At 53.0% G+C, this 14097-nt stretch overlaps 1 protein-coding gene across 10 annotated transcripts in view; it reads left to right on the forward strand.

Moving 5' to 3' along the window:
* Nucleotides 1-14097, forward strand: part of LOC146869091 (stAR-related lipid transfer protein 3-like) — a 161503-nt gene that overhangs the window by 14633 nt on the left and 132773 nt on the right. The window lies entirely within an intron of this gene.

The following is a 14097-nucleotide window of genomic DNA, read 5'->3' on the forward strand; positions in this document are numbered from 1 at the left end:
AATGTCGCTACATCCATGATGAAGGCAAACCGTATATCAACTGTGCACGCTGTAACCCAGTCGCCCAGACTCCGGTAAAGCCTGGACTACAGATGGGCCTTCTTAACTGCTGTTCCCTCCCCAAGCATGCGCACAAAACCAACTTGCTGATACAAGATCATGGACTGGACGTATTGTTTCTCACAGAAACATGGCTTTCTGCCAGCTCAGATTTTGATATTGTCAATACCCTTCCCCCAGGTTATCTTATCCAAACCCTGCAGAGACCTAAAGGGAGAGGAGGGGGACTGGCAATAATCCACAAAGAACACCTAGTTTGCAGAACCAGCAATGCTAACATTGAAGACTGCGAAAGTTGCCATTTCGCTCTCCAAACCTCCCCGGCACACTCCATAACAGGACTGTTGATCTATCGACCTCCGGGTACACCCGGGAAATTCATTAACGCTTTCACCGAAACGGTGGCACAACTAGCTTCTTCCGCCTCTAACTTCCTCTTAGTGGGCGACCTCAATCTCCACCTCACAGACCCCACAGATTCCATAGCACTGGACCTCTTGCATGACCTGAGGTCATTTAACATTCGGCTGGTCAATAATGGACCCACCCACGACAAGGGACATCTCCAGGACCCCGTCCTGACTAATATCGCGGACATTACTACTGGTTCCCCCCTTCCTCTTCCATGGACAGATCATTTCCTAATCCCTATCTCCTGTCATCTATTCATAGCCCCCTCCCAACCTTCCAAAACTCGGGTCACCGATCGTCGCTGGCACAAGCTTGTTCCAGAGGAATGGGCCACTACCCTTTCAAACTCCAGACCCACTCTCTCCGCCGATCCTGTCATTGCCGATGAACAGTTTAATTTCTGGGTCACATCTTCATTGGATCAACTTCTCCCCAAAACTACTACTCTTAAACATACCAAACGGGTGACCCCCGCTCCCTGGTATACTACGGAGCTTAAGTCCCTACGACAGGAATGTAAGAAAACGGAACGTTCCTGGAGGAAGGATAAGTCTAAGGAAAAAAAGGACGCGTACCACACAGCACTACAAACTTATAAAATTACCCTTCGAAAGACCAAAAGTCTATTCTTCCAAGAAAGAATAGGAAATTCCGCGTGCTCAAGCAAGGAATCTTTTACTATTCTAAAAGAACTCCTTAAAGTCCCTGACCCCGGACCCAGAAATCCACCAGACCCCAAGGCAGACGAGGAAAAATGCCATAAACTAGCTAACTTCTTCAAGGATAAGATCCAGAAAATCCTCGACTCAATTCCAACCACTAACTCGAGCGAGGAAAAAGAGATCAATAACACTCCTATTTCACCCTGTCTCACCTCTTGGGGACAAGTGACTGCCGAGGAGGTTGAAAGCACGCTTAATAACATCAAAAGCGGTTCCCCCATGGACCCCGCACCATTACGTATCCTCAAGAGAGTAGCACCCACGATCATCCCCCCCCCTTACCCAGCTTATCAACGCTTCGCTGCAACAGGGAGTCGTCCCCTCTAGCTGGAAGGCGGCAGTTGTCAAGACGTTATTGAAAAAACCTTCCCTTGACCCTGCGGATTTGGCCAATTACAGACCAATTTCCCTCCTCCCAGGAACTAGTAAGGTCGCCGAAAAGCTGGTGAACAGAAAACTTTCACAATTTCTGGAAACTAATGATCGGCTGAAAAGCTCGCAGACGGGAGTCCGCCCAGGGCAGGGCACCGACATCGCCCTCCTTGCGGCGGTGGAGGAGGCCAGAGCACTTCTTGACGCTGGAGGATCAGTGGCAGTGATCCTCCTCGACCTCAGTGCGGCCTTCGACACCGTCAATCACCAACTCCTTATCCACCGACTCAGGAGTGTCGGTGTAGAAGGAAAAGCACTACACTGGCTATCGTCCTTTCTGGGTCATCGGTCCTTTCAGATCTGGGAGAACAACACCCGCTCCTCCGAAATTCCCCTCCAATGTGGTGTACCTCAGGGCTCCTCCCTGAGTCCCACATTGTTTAATATCTACATGTCCCCATTGGAGGAGGTTGTCATCCCGTTCGGAGTGAGTATCGTCAGCTACGCCGACGACACTCAACTAGTGGTATCCCTATCTCACCCAAGCCAACAACCTGCGGACCTTTACAACTGTCTTACGCAGAAACAAGGATGGATGAACCGGTCCTATCTGAAACTCAACGGTTCAAAGACTGACATTCTCCTCCTGGGTCAGAAGGGACTCTCCCTGTCACAGAACATCTGGCCACCCTGTTTAGGCCCGCCTCCTGACCCGAAACCCGAGGTTAAGAGCCTGGGCGTTTGGCTCGAAAAAGATCTATCGTTTGCAACACAGGCAAAAAAAGTAGCCGGGACTTGCTTCGGGCTTCTCAAATCAATCCGAAAGATCTTGCCCTTACTTCCTCCTACCGCAAAAAAACTGCTGATCCAAGGCCTAATATTATCCAGGATCGACTACAGTAATTCCATCTATCTGGGCGCTCCTGAGGCAACCCTGAACAGGCTACAGAGGATCCAAAATGCGGCTGCCCGGATCCTCACCAACACTCCTGCCAGAGCCTCGGCCAAACCAGCTCTGAAGCTCCTCCATTGGCTCCCGGTTAGAGAACGAGTGAAGTTCAAAGCCCTCTGCCTGGCTCACAGACTGTTGCAAAACAAAGGTCCCCCGATCCTAGGAAAATGTATCAATCCTTATAAAGCCCCAAGATCCCTTCGATCCGATCAGGAACACCTCATCATCACTCCCAGAGTCAAGAAGGCACGCACTGGTGGAAGACGCTTCTCGGTTCATACCGCATGCCTCTGGAACGCCTTACCCCGCGACCTGAGAACAGAACCTAACTATCTGCATTTCGGAAAGCGACTGAAAACTCACCTCTTCCCTTAACTCCTAACCTCCCCCCCTTGCCCCCACTACCCCCAGGTGTACTGATCTTAGCGCTGGGATACTCACGGGTGACTACGCGCTCTATAAAATTTAATAATAATAATAAAGTACGAACATATCACCCATGTGGGTTTCAAGGCTCTGGGGGCCATTGGGGAGATTAAGTGACCTATTGCCCAGGCTCACATGATGCTGAGCTGTCGCTGGGGATCGAACCGTGAGCCCCGCACTCCGGAGTCAGCCAGTCTGGCTGCTCTGCTACACCTCTGTGCAGGCTGATTAGATTTCACTATGCAATACTCTCTCAAAACCCAAAATAGGTTCTTTGGATTCCCACTAATAAATCCCTAGCTCAGTACTGGTACTGTGGCACAGAGCAGTTAGGCTTTACTAAAGAAACCGGTGTTAAGCATTTCAGAGTACCAACACGGACGATAAATAATTGACATGACTAAAAATAAATCCTACACCAATTTATAAACATAAAGTAGATATTTATATAAATTTAGACCTACACAAACACAATCTGGTCAGTATAACTGGAGTTATGTAGTTTAGAATGAAAAATAATTCAGTACTGCAAAACTTTAACATGGTGGTCAGTGGAGATAAACACTAGTGACAATCAGTCACTTACCGGTCGAGTCTAGTGGAAACCACTAGTGGGTAAGGTGATGTGTGTCCCAGGACCAGGCCACTACATTCATTTCGATTTTACCTGGTTCGGAGGGCCCAGGTGCAAAGTTGTTCTGGCTGTCCCTGGTGATGAAGCAGGTGCCACGGGGGAACTGGTATTACCGCTTAGGCGGTGCGGGGGACAAACGGATGCAAACGCTCAACAGGGCCACTGAGGTGGCGGTTTGAAGATGCTGCAGGGTTCCCTCAAGACATAGCATAGAACAAAGTTAGCGGTAGGAGGACTGGCCACCAACAGGCCTTAGGAGCGGCATGCTCCACATGGAATTATTTTGGCATCTTGTAGTCTGGGGGAAAACGATAGCCTCCTGTTACTTGCTGGAGGTTAGGACTACGTTTTCCACAACTCACTGGAAGATTTACTTTTCGACGGGACTGATGGCCAGTGATTTATTGGTTCTGGGCACGTTTTGTAGCTGCAAGGGACTAGTGCTTCTAGTCCAAGGGTGTTCTGAGTTTACTTTGGCTCCAGAGGGGTTCCTGTTGCTTGAGTAACCGAGCTCTCTTGCAGTACTAATTAAGCTGTTGTGCAGTTACAGAGTGGTTGCCACAGGTGAGGGTATCGCGCCTTTGCTTTCTGCAGGTCCTGAAGTAGCAGACTCGTCTCTTTGTCCTTGGTTGCAAGTCGAATCGGATCTGAGGTTCTGGTGCCACGGGTGCCCCTTAAGGTTATTAGAGGTGTGGGTGCAAGTAGCCGATGGGCTACTATCCCCAGCAGCTAAACCGCCCCTGAGGTGACCACATCTGGAGCAGGTGTACTACCTTTTCTACACAGAACCACTATTCTGCCTCTTTTAAAAATGGCAGAAATGTTCCTTGGCTGTACAGACCAGGTAGCCCACCTTTGGGGCATGGCTAGCCTTCTTGGGTTGTACAGCTCCTGACTACCTAATTTGTCTTCTTGTCAGGAGGCAAATGTACCTCTTGGTCAGGGGGTTGGCTGTTCCCTCCTGGGAAGCAGCCTGAATGAATATCTGAGGCAGTGTAAGCCTTGATGTGTCACTTCACTAGCCATCCTGTCAGGGATAGAGGTGTCACCTCCTTCCCAGACAGGCCTTAGTTTCTGACTCTTGGGAGTGTTCACACCTTCTGGCAGGCGGTTAGATTCCTGTCTTGGCCGCAGCAGCTGTAGGCTGGCAGCCAGGGTACAGAAAAGGCTGTGGCAACCACATAGGCAACCTCTAAAGTAGCCACCTGGGTGCATGTCCTATAAAATCTGACTTTAGAAAATGTTGGGTTTGAGACAAGTTGTCTGATGCCAAACAATATATATTTCAGTGAGACCATAATGGCGTTGGCAGCCTATTTTATGCTATGCCCCCCTGAACACTTTTATAGTAGCCCTTAATAGAAAGATGCAACTATAGGAACATGTAAGCTTGCACTTATATGGAGGGCGTGGCTTGGAGGCTGATGGAGATGGACGTGTGAGCCGAGAGCTCCGCACCCAGCCTGGCCGTTATCCTGATCATTGACGCCCCGGACCTGCTGCGAATATCCCGGGGGCCGAACCTGGCCCCCCCGACTCCCTCCACTGTGTTGCGGCCGGCCGGGGGCCGCTGCGGCTGGACTGACGCCGGAGGAACAGCGGCGGAGCGGGTTGCCGCCGGCCATTTTGGGAGGCCTGTACCCGCAGACGGAGCATCGGAGCGGCGTATCAGAGGCGCCGACCAGAAGTGCGGGATCGCCGGCGGAGAACACCGGAAGTGCAGGGTCAACGTCGGAGGCCCGTAGGCGACGCTGCGGTGGTGGCACCTGAGGCAAGACGGCGGAGTGTGGGCGCCGGGACTGCAGATTAGTAAGCAGCCCCAGAGCCCTTGCGGCGGACCCTGTGGTCGTGGACGGCCCCCGGACCGAGGGACGAAGAGTGCGGCCCCACTGCAGGGCACTGGTTGGTGGAACGGCTGGGCCAGAGCGGCGGGAGCTGCGTGGTGACGCCCGGTGCGGAACAGAAACGACCAGTCTGGTGGCCGGCCCGGGGTGGTGGCGGTGGCGCCCTCCTGGAGAGCTGTGGACCTGTGGCTAGGGCGGACTGGCGAACCTGCCTGTGTGAGGTGCGGAGGGTGGACTGGCCCCCCCCTGCCCCCTGTGCTGGATCGGTGGGGGTCCCCTGGCGGCTGAACGGGCCACTCGGGCCGGCGGCGAGCTCAACCGGGCCACGGAGCGGGTTCGAAGTGCTGCTGCCCGCAGGCCGCCGCGGAGTAGAGGCCCTATCCGGCGTAGCGCGAGCAACAGGAGGTTGGGGTAGCGGAGCTCCGGACGAGCCGCCCCCGAGCGGAGCGATGGGAAAGACACGCCCGAGGCAAGGCGCCGCTGCTGCGACCAGGGACACGCCTGGCGAGCGCGATGGCGACGAGACGGGGGACCCGTCGGGGGGCCTACAGCAAAAACAGATGGACCAGATCCTACAAGCCATCTCGGACACGAGGATTGCGCTGCAGAACGACATAGCGCAAGTCTCCACGGACCTGGGGTTGCTGCGGGGGGATCACCGGAAGCTGGCCGACCGAGTCAAGCAGACGGAGGTCACGCTGGAACAGCTGGCACCAGCCCAGAAAGCCTCGGAGGCAGCTGTGGATGATCTGAAACGGAGAGTGCAGCTATTGGAGAAGAGGGCTGAGGATGCGGAGGAACGTAATCGCCGCAATAACATACGGGTGGTGGGGCTGCCCGAAAAAATCGAAGGGACCGACATGCTTGCCTACCTAGAGACTTGGCTGCGAGAAGTGGTTGCGCCAGAGGGGCTAACGCCGTTCTACACGCTGGAGCGGGCGCACAGGGTCCCGGCCCGCCCCCTTGACCCGGGGAGACCACCGCGTCCGGTGGTTGCGCGTCTACTGCACTTCAAAGACCGGGACATTATACTCCAGAAGGCCAGGAATCAGGGTCCCTACCGGGTGGAAAACGCGTCGGACTCTATCTACCCAGACTACCCCTTCGAGGTCCAGCGACATCGGTCATCGTTCCTGGCGATCAAAAACGCACTCAGGGACGAAGGTATTCAATATGCGCTGTTGTTTCCTGCGCGTCTGCGGATCATACTGGGCGGCAAGACATTCTTTTTCAACGACCCTGCCGCCGCGTGGGGCTGGTTGGAGCTGCACAGAACCGGGACAGGGGCACACTCCGCTGGACGGGAATCGCGGAGGGCTTCGCCGAAACCTCGCCGAAGCCGGCGTGCCAGGACTCGGCTGACTGGAAGGGGCTCCCCCCTGGCGTCACAGACGGAGCTGGAGCGGAAAGCGGCATTGCAGGCGGTATCTGCCATCTCCGGCGCACTTGTAATCGCCCCTGCTGGGGAGCCGGGCTCCCACAAGGGGTCTGACACTCAACGCAGTGATGAGGCAGAGGAAGAGGATGAGGTGACAGAGCTGCCACATGTCACACCTGGGACAGCGGACGGCATACTGGACACTTGAACTGTTCCTGAAGTGCCGCTGACAGTAAGGAGGCTAGCAGGGGGCTGGAGGTGCAATCTGCTGCACTGTTGACTCTGCGCTGGGGGTGGGACTGCCGTGGTTCTTTGGGGGACTGCCAGACTCTCCTTGATTGCGGGGTCGGGGGTGGGCTAGGGCGGGGGCACCGGGGGCGGGATAGGTCTGGGGAGGCGCTGTGGAGACTGGGCTAGGACTTCTGTTGGGAACACTTTCTGCACCCGTTCGGCCCCGGCCTACCTCCTCTTACTCGCACTAGTTGTGAGGCTCTGGTGGCTATCAGAGAAGTTGGTTAATTGTATTGTATTTGGATGGGTAACTACGGTTGGGAACCTGTTCTGGGGGCGGGAGGGATTGGGGGTTGTTGGGGAATTGAGAAGGGTTGGGGTGATGTCAGTGTGCCTAGGGTGGGGAGTGGTTTGATAGTACGTATTGCACGGTGTGATGGGTTCACCCCCTGAGTTGAAGTGTATAACCTGGAATGTGAGGGGGCTCACCTCCATGACGAAACGTTGCAAAGTGCACGCTTATTTAGTGCGCAGAGGAGTGCAGGTGGCTTTTCTGCAGGAGACCCATTTGGACCGGGTGGAGGAGCGGGCACTCCACAGGCGCTGGCGGGGTCAGTTGTTTTACACCACCTATTCCAAATTTGCAAGGGGCACCCTTATCTGGGTTAGAGCGGGTCTTCCTTTTCAGCCCCTCGCCTCGCAGGTGGACCCGGAGGGACGGTTTGTGGCAGTGCAGGGCCGGCTGGATGGGAGAGACGTGACGTTATGCAGCCTTTATGCCCCAAATATAGAGCAAGCGGCCTTCTTTACGCGTGTTTCAGGCGCCTTAGCGGAGTATTTAAAGGGGCCGACCATACTTGGGGGTGACTTTAATTCCATCACTGATGTCCACTTAGATCGTTCTCACCCGCCCCTGACTCAATCTGCAATACATCGGATGGCCAGAAGTAGGCGGGACTGGCAGACTGCGTGGGGGTTGGTGGACACATGGAGGGAGCACCACCCACTGGAGAGGGACTATTCTTTCTATTCTGCCCCGCATGAGCTGCATGTGCGTCTGGATGGCATATTATGCTCTCCGGGCATACAGGCTCTGACTCGCCATAGCGAATACTTGGCGAGAACCATATTGGACCACAACCCATGTCTGGTTATAGTGCACTGGAGTAGGCAGCGTCAGACGATACCCACCTGGCGCCTGAACCCGCGGATGCTGGAGGACTCGGTCTTCCATGCGGAAGTCCAGGATGGCATCACAAATTATTTTACAGAGAACTCGGGGACAGCGTCCATGAGGGCGTGGGAATGGGACTCGTTCAAGGCGGTCATCAGAGGGATATGTGTCTCCTCCACGGCCGGGGTCCGGAAAACGTTATTAGGAGACATAGAGAAGGCGGAGGCTGCGCTGCGCGCCACGGAGAGAGCACAGCACTTGGGGGAGCAATCCCAAGATGAGGTGGTTGTGGCGCGAGAACAGGTGGCAGTGCAGGTAGAGCGGCTCCGCTGTTTTGACTATAAGGCATACCTCGCCAGGGCGCATGCAGAGAGGGACAAAGTCGGGTCGCTTTTGGCCTGGTTGCCGAATCCGAATGCGCGCGGCTCTCCCATACTTTCGCTGACCACCGGGGAGGGGGTGACAGTGCACTCTCAGAGGGAGATTAATGGTCAGTTCTTGGCATATTATGCCGCCCTTTATACTAATACCATACAAGACGCTCCTGGGGAACTGGAGGACTTTCTGACGACGGCCCACTTACCAAAACTGGACCCCACTCTCAAGGAGGTGCTGGGGGGGGATATCTCGCTAGGCGAGATTCGTATGGCGATCAAACACATGGCGCACAAGAAAACCCCGGGCACAGATGGGCTCCCTGTGGAGTTTTATGCGGCCTATACGGACCTACTTGCCCCACAGTTACAGTCGGTCTACCGGGAGGCCTGGAAGGAGGGTCAGTTGCCTGCCTCAACACGTGAGGCGCTGATTATACCGCTCCTGAAGAAGGGAGGGGACCCGAGTGCCAGGACAGCGTATCGTCCACTCTCCATGCTCACCGTGGACTATAAGATCCTGAGCAAAATCTTGGCCACGCGATTGTTGGCGCATATGCCCTCCTTGATACACCCTGATCAGGCTGGGTTCATCCCCCGACGGAACACGTCGACGTGTATCCGGAGACTATTGCGGGTTATGGAAGTGGATTGTCTAGATTACCCGGCCGCTCTGACGCTGTCAGTTGACATGGAGAAAGCCTTCGATAGCGTGGAGTGGCCTTACCTGTTTAGGGTCTTGCAGGAGTTCGGCTTGGGGGATGGGTTCGTGCGCTGGACGAGGTTTCTTTACGCTAACTCGGTGGCCAGGGTGCGAACGGGGACCACGATATCGGCCTCCTACCCAGTGAGAAGGGGAACGAGGCAGGGTTGCTCGTTATCACCTTTGCTGTTCGCCCTGGCGGTTGAGCCCCTGGCGGCCCATGCCCGACTGGGACGCGCATACGCTGGGCTGTTACTGCGGGGGGAAACCCATTATATTTCCCTCTATGCCGATGATCTACTGCTTTTCCTGGCTGACGCGGAGGGGGCCTTACAGGGTGCCAAGGCGCTACTGAGGGACTTCGGACACTTGTCGGGCTTGAAGGTCAACTGGGGCAAGACTTGTGTATACCCCGTTACACAGTGGGAGGAGACCCCCCCCGCCCTAGGGGCTATCCGCTGTGAAGCTCGCTGTCTGCCGTACCTGGGAGTGAATATCTACCGCACCCAGCAAGATCTGTTGGAGGGGAATGTAGGGAGGGCGATTAGAGGTCTAGCGGGCAGTATTGGATTCTGGAGCACCCTGCCTCTTTCGGTAGCTGGGAGGGTAGCGCTACTGAAGATGGTGGCGCTCCCGCGACTGTTGTATTTTTTCCGTACGCTCCCTATTTGGGTGCCGGTGTCGTTCTTCAGCAGGCTCACAGCCATGATCACGGGCTTTATCTGGGGAACTGGCAGACGACGGGTGGCGCTGGCCACACTGCGACGGCCCAGAGCGGAGGGAGGGCTTGCTGTGCCCGACTTCGAGTGGTATTATTTGGCGGCCCAGCTGCAATGGCTAACGCAGGCGGTGGCAAGGGAGTTTAGAGGTCCCGAGGACCCGCAGGGCAGGGTGATCCCGCGGCATGTCCTTTCTTTTATTGTCTTCCAGCAGCGACTCGAGCTGTCGTAACTGACGCTTGAGGAGCGAATGCTCCGGTTGTGTTGGAACCGCAGCTTGCGGAGGGTCGGCACTGTTCACCCCTACGCCCCGGAGATCCCATTGGGTATGTGCACGGCCCTCCCCCACGGCGGGGACTGGTCGGGGCTGGCTCAGTGGGAAGACCTAGGGATACAGATGGTGGGGGACCTGTACCTCAATGGTGCGCTCCAGCCATTCCAGGGACTGCAGGATTCCTTTGGGATCCCGAGGGGAGACTATCTACTCCACGCGGCCCTGGTGGCAGCCCTACAAAAGCACTGGAATACGGGACTCTCTGAACCGCAGACGGCTGCCGGCTGTCAGTATGTGGTCATGGCGGCGGGCACAGTCAAGGCCATTACATGCCTCTATCAGAGAATGGCGATGGAACACCTAGCCCCTTTGAGTGCGCTGAAGGATAAATGGGAAATGGACATCGGGAAGCCCATCCCGGACTTGACGTGGCCCAGGTTAGAGAGACGGGCCTGGAAGAGCACACGTAATGCCAGGTTTCAATTGGTGCAGTACTTTATCTTGCATAGGGCTTATTTGACGCCAGCTAAATTATTTCAATATTTTGGGGGTCCCGCTCCGCAGTGCCCTCGCTGTGGGGAGGAGGGGGCCGACTTTAAGCACATGTTTTGGTCCTGTGGCGTCCTCAGCGGTTATTGGGGGGAGGTCATTGATTGCTTGACCCAAGTAACGGGGCGGGAATTGGGGGTGGAAATGGGAGTTTGCCTGCTGCTATGGTTTCCCCACACACCGCGCACGAAAGTCACGAGCCAGTTTTGCGACTTAGGGCTGGTGGTGGCTAAAAGAGAAATTACCCTGCACTGGAAGTCGAGAACTAGCCCCAGCTTTGCGAGGTGGAGAACTACCTTCACAAAATGGGCGGGTAGCGAGAGTACGCTTAGGCTGCAGCTAGCGCTGCGGGGAAATGATGAAAAGGCATTAGCCATGGCACATGCATGGGAAGCGCTAGTGGTAGACCTCCGGGGGTGGGGCACAGAAGCGGAGGAGGGTTTTGAAGCACAGGAGCAGCATGCAGCAGAGTAGCGGTGGAGAGGCAGCTGACGGGTCACACATGAGGGCGGGAGGGCTTCTCTTCTCCTTGCTGCTTGGCGCCTGATCATGGGGGTGGAGAGTGGCCCGCGCCCGTTCCCACGGCCAATCACGAGACAGACTTATCCCGGTACCTGCGACTATGGCACACTGACATGCGGGTGGGGGGAGGGAGTATTTGTATTTGGGGAGTGTTGGGGGGCAGTGCGTTGGTAGTTGGAAGTGGTCTGCACTGTACTATGCAATGGAGCATATTACTAGGAGAAGACCAATGATATGCTGGTCATTGCAGATGGCTATTGTAATTGAATTATGCAATAAAAATTGTTTTTGCAAAAAAAAAAAAAAAGCTTGCACTTATATGTCCAGACCTTTAATATAATGCACCCTGCCTTTTTGGCTCTAGAGACCTACCATAGGGGTGACTGACATATATTAAAAATAGTGTTGTTACCATGCTACTCATTTTGACAGCAAAGTTGAGTTGGAGCAGTTTGCATAGCTTCTGCAATCTGCAATGGCAGGACTGCTGTCATCTGTTGACTTGGGCCACACAGGGTGGCACAGCCAGTGCTTCAGGCCCTGGTGAACCCTTTAATTCTAAATGCCCTGGGTACCACTGGTACTACTTACCAGAGACTTTTAAGGGGGCTAGATTCCTTGCCAATTGGAGTTACCAATTCACATACATCACTTTTAGGGAGACAGTACTGGCAATCGGGTCTGGTTAGGATGCTCCCGTGCACTTTTAAAACCATAACCATCAGCATTGGAGAAAAAAGTTTGGGTACACTTTCATGCATGAATACAAAGCACTGACCTTTGGCGCTAAGCGGAAGAGAGAAGGCTGTAACTCTAAAGTCTCTGCATTGTTTAGTGTGAGACTAGGGATCATGGGTCCTAATCCCGGCATCCCCACTTAATCAAATTATGTAATCCAGGTCTTACTGCTGTATTTCACTGCACATTTTTCTGTTAACTATCCAGTTTGAGAGCTCATTGAAGCAATTCCATACAAGATCTATCCTATACAGAACCTTACTTATATATTTAATAGAAAATCATCTTCCTTCTCATCTAGGACCAATATAGGCTATAGAATTAGACAACATAAACGGACACATTTTGTTAAACTCATGGCAAGGTTGCTAGTGCATAGGGGAATTCTTGACTTACATATATTTACATATATTTACATACAGTAAATATCACTGAATTGAGTGACAATCAGGTACTTAATCTAGAAAAATTCTTGAAAAGTGCATTTCATTTTACAGTATCTCACAGTTTTTTGTACCATTTCTTACCTGATTTACATCTATTGATGGCTCGACTCATGCTTTGGCTCTTGGAACCAAACCAGGCACTTGGCTGTCTGTGCTCCCCCCAGACATTTTGGGCCATATGTAGGGAGCATCACATTTACTGATTCATAAATACCGAATTTTACAGATTCGGTATTTATGAATCGGTAAATGTGATGTAGGTAATCATTCGGTAAATTTTACCGAATCGGAAAAATTCGGTAATTATGAATCGGTATTTACCGATTCGGTAATGAGGTATACCTTCCCATTGATTCCTATGGGCCTGGAGGCCCATAGGAATCAATGGGAAGGTATGCCTCATTACCGAATCGGTAAATACCGATTCGGTAATGGGGGGAGCATATTCAAGGGTGGCAGGGTGTCACATTGACACCCTGTTGCACCCCTGAATCTTGCATGTGTGCACATGTGGCGCACATACATGCCCTAAGGGCATGTATGTCTGCCACATGGCACTCTTAAATCTGCAAAATATTACTTTTTGCAAGGTATTCGTTATTTATCACCAACCTGTATTTGGTGGTAAATAACGAATTTCTATTACTAATTGTCACTCTTTAAAGTGCTCCCTACATCTGATTTCAGGATCCGGTATTTACCGAATCGGTATTTTACCGATTTCTTAATTTCCGATTCGGTAAATACCGAATCCAGAAATCAGCCCCCTACATCGCAAAAGCCTAAATACCGGTCGGTAACGGGATATTTACCGAATTTCGGCCGTTACCGACCGGTATTTGGCTTCCTACATGAGGCCCTTTGTGTCTCCTACGGCCTTGGTAATAATGCCTTAAAAATAACCTTTAAGAACTTTCTGCTGCTCCATCTGAGTAACAGCACCCAAGGAAACATGTTCTTGGCCCTGTGTCACATGGCTTGATCTCAGCTAGTGACAGCACTCTCAGCCCAGCTGTTGGTGAAAAGCCTGAGTTGTCTTTGTCCTCACTGGCGACAGCCCCCCTTACCTCCAGTCAGCCACGTAATGTGTCTTTCTGATAGAAGTCCTTTGTGAGCGGTCAGGACAGGTCTTTATCACTTCTAAATCTGCATGCCGTCAGTGAGTTCTCACCCTGTTCCAAGACCTCTGCAGCCCAAGGCCATTCCAAACAGCAATGTCACTTGTGATCTTCAATTCCAGGTTTGCCTTTCTCTGTAGAGGTGGTGGTCTTTAAAATCAATAATTACCTGATTCTATGAGAATGCTAATGGTGCATAACCTGAGAAGTGTATCCCGGCCAATGGAATGAGTAAAGGGGTGGATAAACTACAATTCCATAAGATACTATATGGAGACCCATTTTAGGGGCTGAAGTGATGCTGTTGTGGCTAAGAAGAACTAAAAACGGGCCCTAGTTAAGAAGAGTGTGTTTGAGTCGCTTTCCGAATTTCAGGTGCTCAAGTTCCTGTTGAAAACTAATGATTCGAACATTATACGTGTTGTACATATGAGTTTTATTTGAGTGGCG

Source organism: Triturus cristatus, chromosome 1_1 (assembly GCF_964204655.1).
Source record: "Triturus cristatus chromosome 1_1, aTriCri1.1, whole genome shotgun sequence".
NCBI lineage: Eukaryota > Metazoa > Chordata > Amphibia > Caudata > Salamandridae > Triturus > Triturus cristatus.